Source organism: Monodon monoceros, unplaced genomic scaffold, assembly GCF_005190385.1.
Source record: "Monodon monoceros isolate NGI ecotype Baffin Bay Population unplaced genomic scaffold, NGI_Narwhal_1 Super_Scaffold_1, whole genome shotgun sequence".
NCBI classification, from domain to species: domain Eukaryota; kingdom Metazoa; phylum Chordata; class Mammalia; order Artiodactyla; family Monodontidae; genus Monodon; species Monodon monoceros.
The window spans coordinates 10,936,455-10,959,265 of NW_021703765.1; positions in this window are offsets into that span (position 1 = coordinate 10,936,455).

Genomic DNA, 22,811 nt, shown 5'->3' on the forward strand with positions numbered 1-22,811 from the left:
AAAATATATAGAACAGGGCTGGCACTTAGGAAGTGCAAGTAAATATTACCTTATAAAGAAATTCTTTTAATTTGCCCTAAAACCCTCAAAGTAATTATCATCCTTATCAATGAGTATCATTTCCAGATACAGATATCGAGATTCAGAGAAGTTGCTTCCCTACCTAGAGTCTTTCAGCAGAAAGGCAGTCAGGCTAGGATTTAACTCCTAGACCCCATGGATATTTTCTCTCATTTCCTGAGCAGCTACTATGCAGAAGTGCTTTCCAGGCTTTAAAGACACAGTATAAAATAAAGTTTTAGTGGGATGAGTCCAAGTTTGACAGACAGCTGAAATGGTCAAATGGTGGCTTGGTCATTTATAGTGGGACCTTGTTAATTAATCTCTCTGAACTTTACTGTCTTTCTTTATTAAAACAGTGAAGATTGTAATAACTACCTTCCAATCCTGATATTGCTGTGTATATTGCATGGGACAAAATACGTTGTGTGGGGTGCCTAAAAAGTGTGCTAAAATTAAATTTTAGAAAATAGTTATTGGTCATCAACATATAGTACTCTACCAGGTACAGAAAATACAACGTGGGCAAGGCGGGCACTTTGTGCCCTTATGAAGCTTGTATTCTATGTGTGAAGACCAATTTTAAACTAATTACAGAATGAACTATAGAAACACAATTTTGATAAATATCATGAAGAAGTACAGATTAATCAGCTTGTGTAATGGAGGGACCAGGTCTAGTGTGTTGGTCCAATGATTGGGGAAACAAAAGTAATAAGGTGAGCTAGACACAGGAAAATCAGGTTTTCTTTAAGGTATAGAACAACAACTATGACTAATTGTAGGTTTAAAATTAAATGTAACTTTGTTCTGTCTCCTGAGATACTCAACCATTAATTGAAGAACCATCTGTGAAAGGGAGCTTTACCCACTACAGATATATTTTTGTCCATTTCCTGGACTCTTAGAGATATTGATTTACTATTGGAGTTGCAGAAATGAGGAACTTCCTAATCGTGACTACATTTGATTGGGTCACAAAAAACATTCAACCTATTACCTGTGGAAATGGCAGACATTGATGCTTCCGTTTTCCATCAAAAGGGTATTTCAAGGTGTCCTTTCTGCTTTCCTCATCATTCAAGCAATAACGCGAACTCCTTTTTAGATAAAGAAAAGTCTTTTTCTTTACACTACGACAGCTAACTCAATTTCAAAATCCTAGAGTGGATGCAAGAATATTGAATTTAAAAAACGTATTCGTTAACTGTTTAATATTAATACCTACTAAAACAAAATAAGTGCTGGAAATGTTATAGCAATCTTATTCTGAATATTGAGCATGAATGTTCTCTAAAACTGAATATATATAATTTTTTCCAATAGCTCCGTGAATTATATCTGTTCTACTCTGTGATGGGATTATGGCATAAGCTCTTAAGAAAGGAGCTATATTATTTGTCACTTTTAAAATTTTAATAAATGTAATTTAATCAGACCGTGGAATGAAGTAAAAAATACTTTGTTTCCTTTGCACGTGATTACAGTTGAATGAAAGAGAATATAGATGATTTATAAGGGTTTATAACTTCAGTAACTGGATTTCTACATTACTATAGTAATGAATGACAAAAGATAAAAATAACCGCATTTATTGGACTGGAGGATCTTTTCTTGAGATATTTGATTTCTTTATTACATTTTTAAAGGAATTTTCCTTTTGAAATTTTGTTGATTGATAATTTAATTTTTTTCAATAATTAAAATTGCTTATAATGCGTGAAATTTATTAAAAAGAAAATCAATGCATATTTTTATTACCCAGAAAGAGCCACTGTTAAAATTGGAGTAAGTTCAGAAATTTCCTAGGATCATGCAAATAAACTGTGATAACATTGTACAAGCTATTCGTTTATGATTTATAAAATTTCCACTCGGGGTTATGTCTCCCCTTTCATTCTTAATGTTGCTGTTTAATCCTTTCTCCTTTCTTTTCTAATAATCCTTGCTTCAATGGAGACTATTTTATTGGTATTTTTTCGCAAAAGTAGTATTTGGTTTTTTTGGGTCAGATCATTTTTGTGTTTCACTACTTTCTGTCTTGAAACATCCCTTTTTCCATACTTTATACTTACTACACCTTTTCAACCAACTTACATTGAACTTCTAACATTTATTTCCAGTCTTTCTTATGCATTTAAGTAAATGTAGGCTTAGACATATATATATATATACTTCAATATAAGATTTTAATTGCATTTCACAATTTTTTGTTATTTAGTACTTACTAACTTTTTGTTTAAAAAATTGTGATTACTTTATTTTACCCAAGAGTTTTAGAAGAGCATTTACATTTTTAAAGATTTAAAAAAATTTTTATTTCAAAATTAAATTGTTATGAGAGGAAATGTTCTGTGTCACAGTAATGTTTTGAAATTTGTTGAGACCTTTCTGAGAGCTTATATTGCCATTTAGTAAAGGTATGTTAATGAAAAATTAAAATGTATATTAATATAAGTTGATTTTTTAAAATGTATATTCTCTATTCATTAGGCTCAGTAATAACTATCATTTAAATTTTGATAGTTTTATTGTAGCATTGAACATTACTTTGTTCTGAAAGGTCTGTTGCTTATAAAACTGTATTTTTTAAAAATCCGCAATAATTATAAATTTGTCAATTTATTTTGTATACATAAGATTTTACTTTGCGTATTTGCTTTTGTGTTATTGTTTAAAAAGCGTCAAATTGGATAAAGAAGGACTCATTCTAACAATAAAAAGAGCTATTCAACAAGAAATAGTAGTATTTGTAAATTAAATGGAAAATACAATATGTTCTGATTGTGCTAATACTTCATGGCTTTTTTTTTTTTTTTTTTTTGCTGTACGCGGGCCTCTCACTGCTGTGGCCTCTCCCGTTGCGGAGCACAGGCTCCGGACGCGCAGGCCCAGCGGCCATGACTCACGTGATCCTCCCGGACCGGGGCACGAACCCTCGTCCCCCGCATCGGCAGGCGGACTCCCAACCACTGTGCCACCAGGAAAGCCCCATGGCTTTTTTAGATAGTATTTTCATGCCATTTAATTACATATATTTTTTATTTCTCTTTTTTTGTTATAGGGCATAGTGTATCATAGCATAGTTTATAAGGTGTTCATATGCAGAGTACATACCCTGGGACTTTTGTATCCAGTTTGAAAATATTGTCCTAAACTTATCATTTACAGATATATTAAACTAATTTCTGTCATCATATCTTTTCTGCTTCACATTTTCATTTTTTTGTTTTAATTTTTTCATTTATTCTCCTATTTTTAATGTCTATTATTTATCCACTACTTCTAGATTTATGTAAATGCCTAATAATATTTTCCAATTATTTTTTAATATTGCCTATTATTTACCTTTTTCTTTTTTAAGATCTCTAGGATTTAAAAAATTATAAAGGCCTAGTGATATATTTTTCTATTCAGTGTTTTTCTCCTACAAAAAAATTCTACCCAAATTTAACATTCTCCCTTTACTTCTTTTAGCTAGGCATCTTGTTATTGTGGTCCAGAATTTTGTTTTACTTTTCCTAACCATAAAAAAAAACAACATTATTTTTAAGTAGAGTTAATTTAGCTTATCAACCCATATCATTTCTTGTACAATTCTTTCTTTTGTCTTGGACTTTCTCTATTCACTTTTACCTAGTTTTGTTTCATTGTTTCTGATTCTTTCACAGGATTTATATTTATTTTTAAGGGATACTGTTCCTTCATATATCTCTTTGAGCTTCCTAAACTTAGTTGTTTTAATACTTTGTCAGACTGATTCAGAGAATGAACTTTTTCTGGAGTGAATTCCTATTTCAATTGTTGAATTCTTTTTTGGCTAATTTTCAGCATCTGATTTCTTATTTAGTTTTGGATTTTGAATCGGGTTATTAAATATATAAGTGTATTAAAACCTGAAATCATACAAATGTAAATAAAAATGTTAAGTTGATGAATTTCTCTAAAAGAAAGCAATGGAGCTTTAAAAGAGGTTGAAGTCCCAAAGATGAATCAACTCTCCAGAAGTCCACGAAGCATGCAGGGTGATTAGAGAGTGAAGATGGTCTGTATTAAGGACACACAACTGTGGAGAAATCTGAGGAAAATACCAAATATGTATAAGAGCACACAGTTATCCAAATGCCAATTGAAGATATTTATTCAATCACTATACCTCCCATACTCACAAATGGGGTATTGAATCTAAAATAGGGTTTATGTTCATTTGTCTAAACTACCAGCTTTAAAAAGGACTCCCCTTCTCCAAATTCCAACACGGTAATGCCATGAAAGCAATGATTTGTTCATATAAAGACCCAAAGCGGGTGTTCTTTGTAGGCAGACAGCTTTCTTCCATATAACAATCTGAGCCATACAGGTTCTTTCACACGGGGTCCCACCTTCCCTGGGAAACAGTCTCTACACAGTGGGCGGATGGGAATGGGAGAGTGGAGAAGACCCAGATGTTTCTTACACTTCCCAGTCTGATCTCTGTCTAAGTCATTTGTGATGCAAGAACTTTATGAATTATTATCCCTGATTGGACATCTGGACAGCCTTCCAGAAACAAGTGCCCACTGTGAAAAAGGGGGCATTATTTCTTATTTGACAGCTTGCTGACTGTGCCACAAGGCCCTCAAAACTAAGAAAATTTTGTCTGTGGACATGGTTTATGTAGCAACACCTTTTTAAACAGAAAAACTTTTAACTTATCCCATTTCACACTACCGATACTGGTGAAGAGGGAAAAGTTGCTCGTATAACTTCTATTTTCTAGGAATTTGTTATCTTCCTAAACAATTCTCATAAGAATGCATTTTTAAGAACATGTCTCAAATGAACTTACCGTATATTGTAAATCATCGATAATGAAAAAGAGTTAAACAAAATATCAAATTTTCACTTGGAGGAAAACTCAGTTAATTTAAACAAAAACTTTGATTCTCCTACCGTGAGGGTAATTGGGTAAGTGTGAACACCTGAGAAGAAAGTTTCTGTTTCCAGAGATTCTGTCATTACACAGGTAATGATGATGCCACATGACTACCACTATTATTTTATTCCCCTTTGGGGAATCAGTCTTTTTCCTATGGTTAATGACAAGATCATATGCAAACCTTGTAGATAGTAGAGATTTTTAGAAGATGGTTTTTTTTGTGATTTACTTAAATTTATTTCCGTCAAATGCATTTGAGGTAAGAAAGGTCTAACAAAAATTCTTGAAATTTATTCTCAAAGCTGTCTTTAAAAAAATGTAGCACAAATACACAAAAAGTTTGTTGCCTAAATACATTTTGTCATCTATCCCCTCAACACAAAAGTATGTACACACTCAGTAGAGTATGAATTATTTTATAATATGCTGATTTTCCCTAGTATTATCTTCCAAGCCTCAAAATTTCACTTCTAACAGATCTATTTCCCATTTTGAACAGTTATTCTCATCCTTTAGCTGTTCAGTGGCAATTTAATGGTAATTTAAAATTTAAGAAGTAATTATAAGGAAAAATTGAAATAGTGGTCTTCACATTACTCACCGTATAAGTTAATTTTCAAAGTAAAAAAAATATTTTTCATAGTAACAGTTTATCTGACAGAATTTCCCAATATAAAATGCATATGAAATATTAATGCTAAAAGCTGAAGAAACGGTAATGGGAACTTCTGAGAATTTAAAGCTAATTATCATGATTAATTTAGCTTCACCTCTAAGCAATACTAAAATGTACCAAATGTGGACACCATTATCACTCATATTTTGTCTTTGTTAAAGGTTAGTATTTTTAGTACTAATGCCCTGAGTAGCCTATATTTCTATTGCGTTATTTTCAAAGTGGTACATTTTGGAGGTGATTCTGTCTAAATGGAACCGCTTTATTTGTGTAATTTATTTTTATATCCTGACTTTATGCTAATACTGGGGAGATACAAAGCTGACTTGCTGTCTGGATAACATTCCTGTGTGCCGCTACGGGTATCTGACTTTTTCACTCGTAGCTAAGATGAAACGTGAAAGTATAGGAAACTAGGAAGATCTGAATTCTAACTGCATTTCCCTGAATTAGTTATGCCATTAGGCAGGCAACTCAGTTCTCTGCATCTCCTTCCCTCACAAGTTTGTCAGGATGATTAAAATTTATATATATATATATATATATATATATATATGCATATATGTATATATATACACATATACTGTTTACAATTGTATTTTTATTATAAATTTGGTTCCTCATTGACACTAATTTGTAATTGTCCAATTTTCTCATTAGTATACATGATCAAGAATTAAGTGCCCATTCTCCAACCATACCCTCTCCCACTTTTTCCTAAGAAGAATAAACACTAAGTTGTTATAAATCATATCTAGTAATTTTGTCAAATCAGAATACAGCATTTATGTGGAAGGTTTGTAACTGCATAGTTTTTTTTGTTTTGTTTTGTTTTTGCGGTACGCGGGCCTCTCACTGTTGTGGGCTCTCCCGTTGCGGAGCACAGGCTCCGGACGCGCAGGCTCAGCGGCCGTGGCTCACGGGCCCAGCCTCTCTGCGGCATGTGAGATCTTCCCAGACCGGGGCACGAACCCGTGTCCCCTGCATTGGCAGGCGGACTCTCAACCACTGCGCCACCAGGGAAGCCCGACCGCACAGTTTTAATTATATTAAGGTGGTAATTTCATCCACTTGTGTATATAATTGTATGCTGACTAATGTATACTACACATTTCTTTCAAGACTGTAGAGAATGAAAGAGTGTAAAGAACACTTACTCCAAAGCAAATAATTTCAATTTGGAAACTTGCACAGTTAAGAGATCACAAAAATGTTAACAAAACACGTAAAAAATATTAAGCACTCACTCTTTGCTACTGCCTTCCACCTGTAATCACTTTTAATCATCACAATAGTCTTATTAACTGTTATCATTAGTTTTTATTTTATTTGAAAAGAATAGTTCATGTGTGTAAAATTTGATTAATCAGAATCATTGAATCATGGTGCACTTCCAACACTGATCCAAGAATGACCATTTAAAAAAATTTACTTGATATTTATTCATTGTAAATATAATAAGTACCTACAAACTCACCACTGCAAATAAGAGATAGGACTTGCAGTAATCACATGTCTCTGCCCCTCACCCTATCTACCTCCTTATAGAAATAAACATCTCCAGAATTCCATGTCAATCATACAATTTGCTTTTTAAAAAAATAATTATTGTTTCAAAATCTCCACAAATGAAAAATACCCCCAAATATTATATTCTTTATTTTATTTGTTTTTATATTCAGTAAAATGTATCATGCTGTCACTTGTTAAAATTATTTTTTTCCCATTTTAACATTAGGCTAAGATTCATCCATACTGTTGCATATTACGATGTAGTGAATGATTTTTTATAATAGCCCTATATTTGAATATGCAGCAGTTTTTTTCATCAGTTCTCCTTTTGGTGGACATTCTGGTTGTTTCTAGGTTATTGTGAATAATTGTTGTTATTACTTTTCTTTTCTATATAAAGGGTTGTATACATTGTATTTGTACTTGGCAGGGAATTCCTGGTAATATGCTATTTGAATGTCCAAATTAAAAAAAATAAAACCAAACGATTTTCCAAAGTGGTTGCGCCTAATGCTTCCACTGACAATAAAACCAAGTGACTGCACGTGTGCTCTCCCATTCGATATTCAGACTTTAATTGCTGTCCATCAAATGGATGAATATTGTATTTCAGTATTGTTCATATATGCATTTCCCTGATCATTCATACTCTTCAGGATCTTGTCACATGTTTAGAAGTCAAGTATGTTTCCCTCTTGTGAGATATTTATTCATACATTTCCTTTTTTCCATTGAATCTGAGCTTTTTAAAATTCACTTCTAGGAATTATTTTTTGTTTATTTGTTGTTTCTATGTCACAGACATTTTTTCCATTTATAATTTGCTTTTTTATTTTTTTTAAATGTCTTTCATTAAGCAAAACTTTCAATTGTATGTAGTCATATATATGATTTTATTTTTTATTTATGGTCAACACTTTTCTTACCTTTATTGTGTACTAAATGTTTTCATTTTTTAACACGTCTGGAGTTTATTTTTGTACATGGTGTGAATTAGGAATTTGGTTATACAATTTATCTATGAATAATTATCTTTTCCATCTTTAGTTACTGAATAGATTCTCTTTTTTTCTAAAAAAATTGCATAACACTTGTCATATACCAAAATCCCATAAATTGGAATAACTTTTTTTTTTTTTTTTTTTTTTTTGCGGTACGTGGGCCTCTCACTGTTGTGGCCTTTCCCGTTGCGTAGCACAGGCTCCGGATGTGCAGGCTCAGCGGCCATGGCTCACGGGCCCAGCCGCTCCGCGGCATGTGGGATCTTCCCGGATGGGACACGAACCCGTGTCCCCTGCATCGGCAGGCGGACTCTCAACCACTGTGACACCAGGGAAGCCCTGGAATAATTTTTTGACTCTTGATCCTATTCCATTTTTCCACATTGCCCAACCCTGCCTAAATAATATGATTTTCATTATAATAAGTCCTTAATACATCCTCGTGTATGGTAAGGGAAATACCCTCCCCTTGATCCTTCAGTCCAGACATTTTTGTTTCTGAAGAAGCTCAGAATCCAGTATGTTGACTTCCTTTTGAAATAACTCGCTCCTTGACTGTCTTATTTTTTTCAGCTTTACCATATACCCACCCCTGTGTCAGCTACCCTTTCATCAATGTTTATTGGGAATGAAATCGCTCAGAAGTTCAGTCTCAGTGAGCTCTGGGGAAGCTCAGCTCTCCATGCTGGCACAGGGAGCCAACGATCATGCCAGCGATGCATCATAGAAGAAGCAGGCCTCTGGTTTAGACCTCTAGGGCTGTTTTATAGATGATGAAATCGAGGTTCCGGGAGGTGAAGTTTGTTCATGGTCACATATCTATTAAGTAGAACAGAGTAGCTGACTTCCTGACTACTTTGACCCCCAGCTTGCATTTCTAATACCTCTCTATATTTTATTTCTAAGAAAATACTATTCTGTAAATAGGAATGGTAATTTTCTCTGATATCAAAGTACAACATCCAAGAAAATTCCTGAATATGATGATTAGATTTTCAGTAAGCAACTGAGTGCCATAGCCATCAAGACATCAGTGCTTCTACAGTTTTAGATTATTCTCATGTCTAGCTGGTTTCTGCCAAAACTGAAATCTGACTTTCAATCATAAGGCAGCAAAATGGCAGGGTGGGGTGGTGATTTGTTTGTTCATTTTTTTACTGTTCTTTTCTAGGTTATTTATTTATTTATTTTTTAATAATTTGAGGCCATGAGTAAGGGTAAAATAAACCAATGACATGGGGGCTAAATAGTCAATCCAATTTCTGAAGATGAAGAGGTTGTACTTTTGAAATTCATGTAGAGGGATAGCTAGGGAGTTCAAAATCATGATATTTCTCTCTGCAGTTCTCAGCTTTAGAGATGGAGATGGTATTAATCTTTGAGAAATGTGCTTTTTCATCTTGGCTAGTTTTTCTTCCCGAGTACAAAATGGTAAAATAAAACAAGACAAAAAAAGGAGAAGAGAAGTATCTTTGTTTCTTAGGAAATAATGTTCTTACCACTTTACCAAGGCTCAAATTGCTTTTTATTTTGTAGACTGGAATCTGGAAAAAGAGTGTAATGCTGCAGGCTGTTAGTGAAGTGTCCGATAAGGCAGAATTTTGTAAGCGTGCTAGGCTGATATAGTCCAGCTTGTCAACATAGCAGGACACAAGTGGTGCTATCTATGAAGGGACTGAATCTGTGCCTGGGGATGGTCCCTCCTACCTGTATGATCTGAGAGGTTTTTTAGGATGAATGTGGAAAATAAATATGAAAAATACGCAACTGTGAAAGTTGTGGCCGAGTGCACAAAAAGTTTTCTTAAGGAACTAGAAAAAAAGACAATTAATTCTTTTTAATTAGGAGGATTTTAATCAACACTGCCTGCCTTAACAGATCTGTAGCTCTAGGTTGGACAGGAGCCTAAGCATCGTGCCACCTTGAGGCTTAGATGTGCATAGCTGTGACTGGTGCACTTGAGACTAACACCTGACTAAAACAAACATTTTGTAGGAAGGATAGAGAAACCTTGTTGAAGAGACCACAACATAAAGAGAGGCAGCCAGACCAGATAAAGTTAACCTAGGACCAAGTCTTTTACTTGAATTTATCCCAGGTCTTAATATTAGACATGTTTTGGGTGAGGAAAATAGAAAGGGATATGGCAGACAAAATGTCATTGTTGGCATAAATATTACTATTTTACATATAATATTTGAGTCTGGAATAATAGAAGATCCCCTCCTCTTTAACTCAGACCACTGTGCAGCCACAGCCCTCAGGGGATCTGGAGACAGAGGTCCCCAGTAGAAGCCCTCCTAGCAGAGTCCTGGACCGCTCAGCAGAAATGGTGGTCCCTGGCAGAGACAGCAATGTGCCCAGGGTCTGCAGGAGGTGACAGCAGCCACCAGAGGGAGCTCTGATGCCTTTTGAACCCACTTGGTGCCCTTGAGAGCTAAGGTCCAGGCGCATTTGAAATCCTCCCAGGGAGACTTCCCAGAGCTCAAGGGAAGATTTTCTTCAGGAGTTGAGCTAAGCTGGGGTGGGCAGGGGCCAGAGCCAGTGGCTTTGGCTTCTTTCAAGACTCAGGGACACTTGACACCTGGAGAAAATGGAAGACTAAAAAGCATTCCCTTTCTTTTCTTCTCCTCCTTTCCCTAGCCCTTCAGCCTAGATCTTTTGCCTAACTTGTCTAGAAACTTGTCATCACTGCCTTCTTTCATTATTTTATGATGATGGTTCAGTAATGAGAGAAATATCACAGCCACGTGTGCAAATAGAAGGCTTACTTCAACACATTGACAGAATCAATTGTGAACTCAGCATTTTCATTGTATATTGATTCAACACAGAGTATTTTAAAAGGTTGATTTTTATCTTGATTTTCATAAAAGTAAGAAAATATAAAGTGGGTTTTTTTTCAACAAAAGAAACCTAAAAATGCCCAACATTGCTAAACAACATACAAGAACTAATAGCTAAACTGTAAAAGTCTATCAGAAATAATCCCCAGAGTAAACACATTAGATTGGGAGAAGACAAATAGAAACCAACAAACATCTTAGAAATTCCATAAAACCATTTAATCATCACAAATAAGATGTGGAGATAATTTTCAGAGGAGTATTTCAGAAAAAAATATGCTCCTCATGTGGATCCATTGATCATCAACAGGACTAAAATATTTGATGTAAAACTGACTAGCGGAGACACAACTCCATTGAAACACAGTAGGGAGATCATTCAGACAATTTTCATTTGTCCTTTAAGCCATGGTTTCTTAAATAAAATTATACCTATATTCAAATCCAGTAGAATTTTTATTTCATCCTTATTTTAACAAAACAGGATTGCTGTAATTTAGAAAATATCTTCCTTACAAGTATATCTTATTACCAATAACACACTTAAGAGCATTGGTAAATTGAGTATATATTAGTCACCTAACGTGTGGTAATAGTCTGCCATATTTTCCAGAAAAATATTTCAGGAGGAGAGGGGTTAAATTAATCAGTAACCATGTGAATTTGAGACTCTTTTATAAGCTTTAAAATCTGCTATGTTGTTAGCACTATAATAGCTTCTGGGATGTTAATAACACAAGAACAGATTTCATCTAAGCCTATGATGAGCTTGACACTTATTTAAGAAGACAACACAACATGAAGAAAAACAACATATAAAAGCTGATAATAAGTGTAAAATATGTGGAATATTTTGATGTTAAAGGGAAACAGAGAAAAGAATTGCTAAGAGTCATATGAGCTTGGTCTTAAAAAGGTTTGAAGAAATAAATAAAATGCTTGGGGAATGACACCAGTTTCTTTCATCTGGGTCTATCTGCATAAAGTGGAGGAGAGCTATACTGAGAAGGTAGGTAGGTGTCAAAGTCTTCATTCAGGCACTTGCCTTCTGAGGCAATGGATACAGAATATCCTTATAAACTTATAATCGTTTTACAAATCTGTGCTGCTATTATTATTGGACTCTAATACTAGTAATAACAATTACTAAAGATAATATTATTCTAAGATCTCATCCTTGCTTTAGCTTAATTTTTGATCTGATCTTTTATTATGAACCTGCAATATTTTCTTTGTAAACATTGTTTACTTTTGTAATTTAGCATTATGTTCTTTCTACTAAATTACATGTCTGGATGTGTGTGTGTATGTATTAGTTAGGATTCTCCAGAGAAACAGAACCAATATCTATGTCTATATTTCCTGTATATGTGTATATGTGCACACACTTATGTATACCTATATATGTGTGTGTGTGTATATATATATATATATATATATAGAGAGAGAGAGAGAGAGAGAGAGAGAGAGTTATTATGAGGAATTGACTTATGCAATTCTGGAGGTTGACAAGTTACATGATCTGCAGTCTGTAAGCTGGAGACCCAGGAAAACCAGTGGTGTAAATCAAAGACCAATGGTATAAATCCAAGTCCAAGGGCAGAAGAAGTTGAGAGTAGATGTTCTACTTCAATCAGTGAGGCAGGAAAAACGGTGCGAACTCCCCCTTCCTCTGTCTTTTGCTCAGTTCAGGTCTCAGAGGGTAGAAGGATGGCTACCCACGCTGGGCGGGGGTGGGGTTACTTTATGGAGTCCACAGATTCAAATGCTGATCTCATCTGGAATCATGCTTGCAGACACCCAGGTACAATGTTTAATCTGGGCATCCTCTGGCCCACTCCAGTTGACACATAAAATTAACCATCATGGTTCACTCTAATACAGCTTTTCTTCACTGAAGGTAATAATTAAAATTTTAGTCCAATATCTGCCTATTTACTACAGACTATCATTGGAACTGACAAATCTGAGAAGTGACCCTGGACCTAAATTTTGCCAGGAGCCCAGCCTCCTGTTTCCTTATCAGTCGGGTCCTGACTTGCCACTGGATAGTAACTTAAGGAAGGATCCTAGTAAGGGCAGCAGAAAATAGCTTTCTTGTGCAGGCATAATTTGTGTCATGTTCCTTCTCTAACACACATTCCTCTTCCTATTATCATCTTAAATTCGTTTTAAAAATCTATATAGACTGCTCTTCATTTAACCTAGAATCACTTTATCTAAAATGTTTGGGCATGAGACCAGGACAGCATAAAATGAAGTTTACTTAATTCCCAGTTCTTGCTAAATCTATAGTTTATGGCTATGTGATTATAAAATTAAAGATAATTAGATAAAATATTTCTCATGTCCAAACCCTAGTTAGCTATAAAAAATAAATAATGAAATTTTAAATAAAATATAATCTGCAAACTACAATCTGAATACAGCATCTCATAAATACACTTTACTCTGAAGAAGTGATCCACCCATTTCCATTTCTTCCCCTCTTAAAACGAAAAAAGAAAATGAGAGGCAAGAGGTGCCTTAAAAATAAATTAATTGTTATTAGAGAAATAATCACTGAGGTTCTTTTGTACTGAGCAAATTTGTCCAACTTTAAAAAAAGAGAGGTATTTGTTTTTCATCACCAATGTTTTAACTGATTAAGAAATGATAAATGCTTTTACTGAGTTGGTCAGATTTGTTGCAGTGTGAAGGAATAATGAGGAAGTTATCACTGCATGAAGAATTGTGACCTTTAGTTCAAGAAAAATTGCATTTTCTTGGCCAAATTTTCCACCTGTATTATTACCCACATACTCATCTAACTTAGCTAGGAAAGCCTTTTGCAGCTCTGTGCTAAACGTATTTTTATCCGCACAACATGGTTATTACAACATAACCTAAAGATGATGAATCCCTACATAACTAAGAGATTTTTAGGATCGAGATTTGAAAGACAAACCGACAATACAGGCTACCAATCTATCAATCAATCCCTGAATTCTGTTTTGAAATGTTTCTTTTCTAGTCAAGGAGAAATAATAAAAATATACTTTGTTGTTTAAATTGTTCCTTTTATTTACCAGTGTGTTTATCTATTTTGTTGTGTGCATACATATCTCTCTGTGTCTGAATATTTGGGTGAAAAATCTTGTCCAAAGTAAAAAATTGCCTTTTAGTAATAGCACAACTAATGTATTGATTCTTTGAATATAATTGTCATCCCATAATGTAGCCTGGTTTTGAATTCAGTAAATAAAACAGCAAACATAATTGTCATGATTGAACTCTAAAGCCTATGATAACAAAATAATAGAGTCAAAAAGAATTCCTTCCTAAGACTGCACTTAATTACATTGTTATATGGATTTCCCTGAACATAAAGTACCAAAGAAAAAGCAGCTCTAATTAGAATTCTGTTAAATGCAGGCAGAAATAGACACTGTTATATTCCAAAAGTCCCTTGAGAGCAGAGATCTGGTCTTCATCTGGTCTGGTCTTCATCACCATTGGTCCTTCTGAATTGAATGATGTGCCAGCCTAGAAATAGAACTTTGATAAATATTTCTTGAAAAGTGAATAAATATTTTAATTTGCTTTTGGTCCTCTAAACCAGATCAAATGGGGTAAGATCGTTCTTAAAGTGTCAGGGTATCTGACATATATTTACTAACATGACAAGCGGGTTGTCAGAACTGATGTGCTTTACCAGTAAGTAAGCACAAATAGTGTGTGAAAATACTGTGTTGTCATGATCCAGCTATATCTGGTTAACATGACAAAGGACTAGTGGTTTTGTGTTCTTATCTTTTTACTCCTTTGCCAGTAGGTAATGTCTTCTTGCCACCTGAGAGACTCTGCCTAGCATCATGTCACCTCCCAGTCCATTATAAGTGTTCTCTTTACAGTATCTTATCAGTTGAGGACACTTCTGAACTTCCTTTAGGGGCAACAAATTAATACGTTAAGTTATTTACGCTACTAAAATAATGGCACTAAATATTAGTGTAAATATTAATCATAGCTACAATGAATTATATTACATAAAAATTATAATTTAAAAAGATAATGTAAATAACAGATACACAATGAACATGATATAATTAAATGGTAGCATTTGTTGACCTAAAATAAATAGACTGCCCGATGTATCTCCAGCAAAAATGGGTTTATTTGGGATCAGCAGAGAATTGCAATTCAGGGTCTGCAACCAGGGTGAGTCATGTGCAGGTTCCCCCAGGGCAAGGGAAGGATATTTTTATAGCGGAGAAAAGGAAGTTGGGAGGGTTATGGTCAACAGAGTCCATAGCTTTTCCTGGCCGAGTCCTTGCCGGGCAAGAAGAAGAGTCTTTCTTCTTTCTGTTCGGCTCTGCTATTATTTCAAGGGCATGACAGCTCTCCCTTCTGGTCTTCCAATTCTATGTAACTGAGGTTTCTGTTTATTGATTGTTTATGCATTCCACCTAGTTCCAAACTGAAGTTCTTCCCCCCGAGAAATCCAAGCTCTCACTCATCACCAACCTCCCCCCGCTCAAACAGTGTTGATTCCACAGGGAGAAACCATGTTAGCTGCCAGAAAGAATACACACAACGCAGCTTCATTAGCATGTTACAGGATAAATGACTTTCTCTTCATAAATTTCCCCTCTGAAGCCACGTGTGACTTTTTAACAGTACAGCTTTGAAAATATCATCCCTTTCTTGGTTGTTGAACCCTTGCACCCCCAAACATTGAGGGGTACGCTAATACAGGCCCCTTCAATTAACCTTGTTATCGTCTTCTTCCTCTGCTTCCTTGTAGCTTCAGACTTGAATATGCAGGAGGCAATGGTGATTTTGCACAATCAGGTTAGGACGGTGGAGGTGCTGGCTCCAGGCTCCTTCTGTTACAAAGAGTGAGATCATCCTGGGAGAAAGATTCAGATACTCAGAGAAAACTGATTTGTTTTAAAACCTACTGAAAAGAAAGATCTGAGGTCATGCATTTACAAAAAAAAAATTTTGCCAACCCTCCAGCTTATTTACTTAAAACAAGATTTCATTCTCACCTGTACAAATGCTGTCACAGGTAAGAGCAAAAGGTGAGAGAGAAAGCAGATGTCAGCTGCAGTCACTTGGAGGACGATGAATGTTGGAATGGAATCAGTATTGATGAACTCCTCCCTGTGGGTGACTGAAAAATGCAATCCCTATAATTAAGGGAGACAGAATATTTATTTTTTCTCTACCCTTTGTATTCTTCCAACTTTTGGATCTAATGAAAGAAAGTGAACAGTTGCAAGCATTAACGTATGCTGATGTCTCTAAATATCTCATACGTAGAATATCTCATATGGATTTTCACTGGATTTCTGTGCTTCATCCTATCATGTAAGGACAAACAACTCATTTTCCTATTGAAACTCTAACCCTGGTATGATGTGGCATCTTCATTCTTGGTTTCAAGCATCTGATCCCTGCAAATTTAGTCCCTGGCATCCAGCATCATTGAGACCTTTTTTCTTGTAAGGCCATTATCTTTAGACTAGTTTCCCTCATACAGTTCTACCCCTGTATTTTCAAATATAAGAATAAGTGTGCAAGTGTTCATGCATAAAGCACATACCAATGTAATCAACTTCCTCAACAACAATAAAGAAAAGCCTGTAAGGTAGGCATTATTGACATCATCATTTTAACAGTGAAGGTATTATTGACATCTTTCATCTTTATGGAGGCTCAGAGTAAGCAGTTTACCTTTGACTCACAGATAACAGTAATGGATCTGGAATTTAAATATATCACCCTGAGAAGTCTCTTCTCTTTCCACAAACTATGTGCCCTTTACCGCCCAAGCCCTCAGCTTTCTTATATATGGTTATGTGAATTATATACATAAACATGAAATTAAATTTTTTTGAGTATTATTTTATTTTTTTCTTCCTGCTTTATTGATCTATAATTGACATACAGTACTGTATAAGTTTAAGTTGTACAGGATAATGATTTTACTTACATCATGAAATCATTACCACAGTAAGTTTCAATACAATTTAAATAAATTAAATAATTAAAATTAAAGTTAAATAAACTCATAAAAATCTAAAAGTTAGAAAGCCAGACATTTAGGCTAATTTGCTCTTCTTGCATTTCTGGAATGGATGATAATCTCAAGAAGATACTGTTGAACTATCAATTTGTTATTAGTATTATTCTTGAATGGTTGCTGCTTCTCTTTCTCATAACTCTCTTATTAATAATATTATCACTAATTGTGTCTGTCTTTTAGGATCTACAAGAAAAACCAAAGTGAGCTTTGGTCTTATAAGTGCTTAAAAGATCATGGTTTCCCACAATTTGCAAATATTGCTTTTTGAATTTTACATCTCCTTGACTTTCTCTTGCACTTTCTTCTCTATGAAAAATCCAAGTAATTTCTATATAGAAGAATCACTAGCCCTACTCAGAAACTGAGAAGGAAAAAGAATTAAAAACTCTTAAATTTCTAAACTTAAATTTCTTCTTTTTCTCATGTGAAAACTTAGGTATGAAATATTAGAGCTGTAGAAACATATTTCAGAAATGAAGTGAATGGATAGAAGAATTGCAAAGGGAAAAAATGTTTAAAGTACACAAAAACATTGCAAAATATCCATAGAAATTAAAGTGTACATGACAAATCTTCAAAAATGTTTTCAAAAATGCATAGCTGACAATCATATGTCTTTTTGGAGCACAGGCTCCGGATGCGCAGGCTCAGCGGTCGTGGCTCACGGGCCCAGCCACTCCACGGCATGTGGGATCTTCCCGGACCGGGGCACAAACCCGCGTCCCCTGCATCGGCAGGCGGACTGTCAACCACTGCGCCACCAGGGAAGCCCTGTCTTTAACATATAGATAATTCTAAAAAAACAAAAAGTAAATATTCAATGAGATGTAACCAGCTACTGTGAAGAAATAATTCATCAAATGAAAATAAACAAATCCCCATCAATTAAACATTAAAACATTCATCTTCACTAGTAGTCAAATAAATGCTTATTAAAATTAATAATATTTTCATCCATCAAATTAGTAAAGATAAAAAGTTAAAAAAAACAATGCTACTAAAACAAAGCTCAATAGAATGAGCAGAATAAGTCATAAATAGTTGGTGTAAAATTTCATGGAACCTTCCTTGGATGGGGATTTTGCAATATTATTCTTTTGTTCATTCAACAAATATTTATTAAACACCTACTCTCTGTTTAATAAACACAACTGTGTTTAATAAACATGACTCTCTCCTATGTGCTGAGTTACAGCAGGAAAGAATGGTTTGATATTAATATTGCAGTTTGAGAAGACAGAATATATGTGTCAGGGGAAGGTAGGTACTAAGAAGAGGAAGCAGGCTTGTAGTGATAAAAGAAGTGCTAAGAATTCCAGATCATGTAGCTGCTGAAAAAGACTTTGAATTTTGCTATGGGTGAAGTGGGATAAACCATTGTTGGTTTTGAGCAGAGAGGTACAAAGACATGACTTGAATTTGAGAAGGATTACTCTGGGTTCTGCATTGGAAAATTTTTGTAGGTTAGGAAAGATGGAAGCTATGAAACCAATTAGGAAATTGTGCTTAATCCTCTGTAGGAGAATAAATACTTAAACCCCTCACTGTGTGTTGAATGATGGCCCCCATAAACACACGTCCCTCAGGTTCTGTGAGTATAACCTCACGTGGAAAAATAATCTTTGCAGATGTAATTAAGTTAGGGATTTTGAGATGAGATCATCCTGTGTTACCCCAATGGACCCTAAATCCAATGACATGTGTCCTCATAAAAGCCACATAAAGGGACACACACAGAGAAGACCATTTGACCACGGAGGCAGAGATTGGAGTTATGCAGTCATAAGCCAAGGAATGCAGGCAGCCACTAGATGCTGCAAGAATCGAAGAAAAATTCCCTAAGAGCCCCGAGAGGGAGCATGGTCCTGCCAACACCTTGATTTGAGACTGAGATACACACAAAACACTATAGATAGATCAAAAAAGAGCTCTACCCAGCTAAGGAACAAATTATTGAGACACACGATAACGTGGATAGATCTCAAGGGCGTTTTGCTAAGTAAAATGTCAATATCAAAAGGTCACATACTGTAGGATTCCATGTATATAACATTTTTGAAATGGCAAAATTGTAGATGAAAATAGATTAGTCGATGTCAGGGGTTAGGGATGGTGGGGCAAATGTGATGGATCTAACTATAAAGGGATAGAACAAGGGTGATCTTTGTGGTAAACCAATGTTTTTTTTAATCGTGATTTCATTGAGAGTTATGTAAATTCACACATGTAACAAAATGGCATCGAACTATATACACATATTGTACCAATATGAATTCCCTGGTTTTGATGCTATACTGTAATCACATATAATGTGAGCATTGGGGGAAACTGGGTGAAGGATGCTATTCAATACTTTTTTTGTTGCTTCCTGTGAATCTCTAATCATTTTCTAACAAAATATTTTAAATGTCATTTTCAAGATGATGTCAACCTTTTTGGCTTATATGCTCCAACTTTATAAAAAAAGTACAGGTTAAGTACAATTGATTTAGTATTTTGAAAAGAATTCCTAGAGAAATATTTGTATTCATGCACAAAGATGTAGCTAGAAGATGAGTCATTACAGTTTTAGCAATATTAGGAGCAATTTGACTGCAACATAGAAAGTTACTTCAGTGACCTTCTATGCACCTTTTAAAATTCTACTAAACGAAAAATCTGCCTGGTTACGTATAAAAATGCAAATAAGTTGCTTATTTGTGTTGGAATTATTATGCTTTAAAATTTTTCACTTTGATACTTTTCTCATATTGTCCTATTTTTTCATTATATAACTAACATGAGATAAATATTAGTTTATTATATATAGGGCATGTATTAGTTCAACTTTCATAATGAAAAAACAGCCCTGAGTTTCTCTTGCTCACACTTTCTAAAAGGATGGTGAATAGTGTTTCCAGGAAGTGTCATGACCCTATACAAATGAGGGATCCATTTCCAGTTCTCACTAATTCTTCCTATACATATAGAATGCAGCATGAGAAAAAGAAAGCACTGCATCCGACTAAATTTTTTAAAAAGCTGATATCCTCAAACAGCAGATATTCACTGGGTCAGCCTACCCAGCTTAAAGAAGACCAGTGCTGGTGTCCCACTTCTGCGCCCGAGTTATCGGGCAAAAGTGAAGACTCTACTTTTGACCAAGAGCAGGAACTAGACCAATATCTAGTTAATACAGGCCCTCACAGAAACCATTGATGTCCTGCTGTATCTCGGATGACGTGAACAAGAGTGTGGTGTGACTCTCCAAGATCATTGCTTCTAAGGGCATTCCTTAGAAACAAGGAACTAGAGATTTATCATGATCTACTATGTACTAGTGATGGTTCCTCATATGTAATTAGATATTGTAAATGTTTTACACTGTTCATTACAGTTTCTGGGGTTAATCATTTTGGTCAGGTTCACAGAACATTTGCAGGTGTAGTTATTTATAGAAAACTGGACTAAAAAGGTGCTCCTTAACTATTTGGTTTGAGATTCCAGTGTCCAAAGTCAAATGAAACAGACCAGAAGCAGTCTTATATTATCCTCTCTGGATAAGGTACACGAGTGAGAGATGCTTTTTCAGTAACCTCATCATGTGCGGGAGCCTTAATGGGAAACAATAGGATTCGGGAAACAAAAGCATCTTCTTTTTCTCCTCTCTATTGTATAACGAACTCTTTTTCCTGAGACAGCAGAGAATGTATGCATCTAACAATAAGCTGTTTTTAATACTTCCTCTCAGTCAGAATTAAGAAGAACCCTACCAGTGAAATTGTGTCAAACATGTTTCAAAGGTTCAGATATTTAAAAAGATAATGGAGTTTTTCACTTAAACTAGAGACAACAGGATGGGGATGTGATTGTTTATGTATAATAATGAGAGCAGTTAGAAGAACACAGTTCCTTGAGAGCAAGTTTAGTTTATACCTTAATCAGATGTGACTTCCCTTAAAATTTTTTCTACTTTAGAGCATAGGCAAGAAAAGCAATTACAATTTTTAGATTAAAATGACTACTTTCCTAATGTCAACATAAAGATATATGAAGAAACATGCATATGAATAGAATTCTAATCCTTGAATTTTGCATGAAATTACCTTAATCCATAAAGAAAAAGAAAGTATATCTGTTGTATACAAAGCACTGATTCATAAACAATAACACCTTTTATTTCCAGGGTATAAAATATATTTCACAGTCTGTTTTTCATGAACAGAAACCAAAGCACTAGAATAGCAAACAAACAAAACTCTACAGTGTATGTTGTATCTATAAATTTAACAATAAACTTGGGCTAAAACCAGGAAATGAGGAAAATCTACTAGCAAATATATTAATAAGAGCCATGTTTCTTTAGTTCTATTGCAAATAAGAGTTAACTATTAACTAATTTAAGTGTGTGTGAAAAGATTTTAAATTGTATTTCTATGATAATATTAGCTTAACGAATGACCATTTTAAGAAGTTAAATATATATATACAGGTCAAATATAATGAGAATTTCAAGCACTTGCAATCAATTTTCTTTTTCATTACGTGAGCATCAAAATAGAGGAAAATACTCCTCCTAACAAATTAGATTACTGTTTATAAGTGTTTTAAAATTTTAGGAGGCAAATGCAGTTTTAAAAACACACCCTTGGGTCATTACATATTTTTCATTCTTGACTAATTGAAAGTCAGAATGACCTTTTCAAAGGTGGTGACATTTCTAATGTTCAGAGAAAGACTGAAGAAGTAAAATTTATCTAATGCAAAAACTTAGCACATCTGGCTGAAAATCTTTAAATTTACACTTTTTTGGGGGGAAGCAACCTGCCACATGTAGCTATTCTGTCACTGAGGTAACTAAATGATGCTCTGATGTGGGAGCTCCTCGAACAATAGGTGTCCTGAATGTTCATGAACTGTGGGTTCAGGTTTGTGCTCACTCACATCCATCCTCTTTAATGCATGTACAGTATTAATTCTTTGTGCAGCCATAGAACCAGCAAAAGGAGTAGCCACTGGAATGGGTAAAAACAGACTCTCTACACAACGGGCACAATTTGGGGAGAAGGACTTTCCAAACTAAGACAGGTACAAAACCATTTAAGCCTTCAGAGTGAGCAACTTCTGTGTGAGAACTTCCCTTGAAGTAAGGGATAGAGGGTAGTATTTATATATATACCCAGGAGTAACCTTCATTCAAGCTTTTCAGCTTTGTCCTGTAAAACACCATATACTCCACCATCAATCCCTGGAGGCCACCAGGACCCACTCCTGGGTAAGTAATACTCTCTTCTTTCTGTTACATTATGCTGATGTAACAGCAGCCTGCTGCACACACACATACACACACTTTCACACACGTACTCATGCATACACACTTGTTCTTTATCTTTGCCTGGGGGAATCTCATAGGTACTTCTAAATCTAAAAAAAAATTTTAATGTAATTGTAAATCCATAAAGTCTTACCCAAAATGCTCCAGCCTACCTTGGACTTCGGTTCTCTGAATGCCTACACCTTCTGTTATACCATTACATTCCCCACGCCAAGAGGGAAAGGAGCTAGCAGTGCTTGAGCATGTGACAGAATATGTGCCCTTCATTGACGTGTGATGACTTAATATTCTCCAAACCCTGGGAAGTATTATTAGTTCCAGTTTATGATGAGGAAATTATGTCCAGATACATTTATGTACAATGACTGAAACCTTACACCTGGTATGGGTGATACTCAGGGTAAATATCCC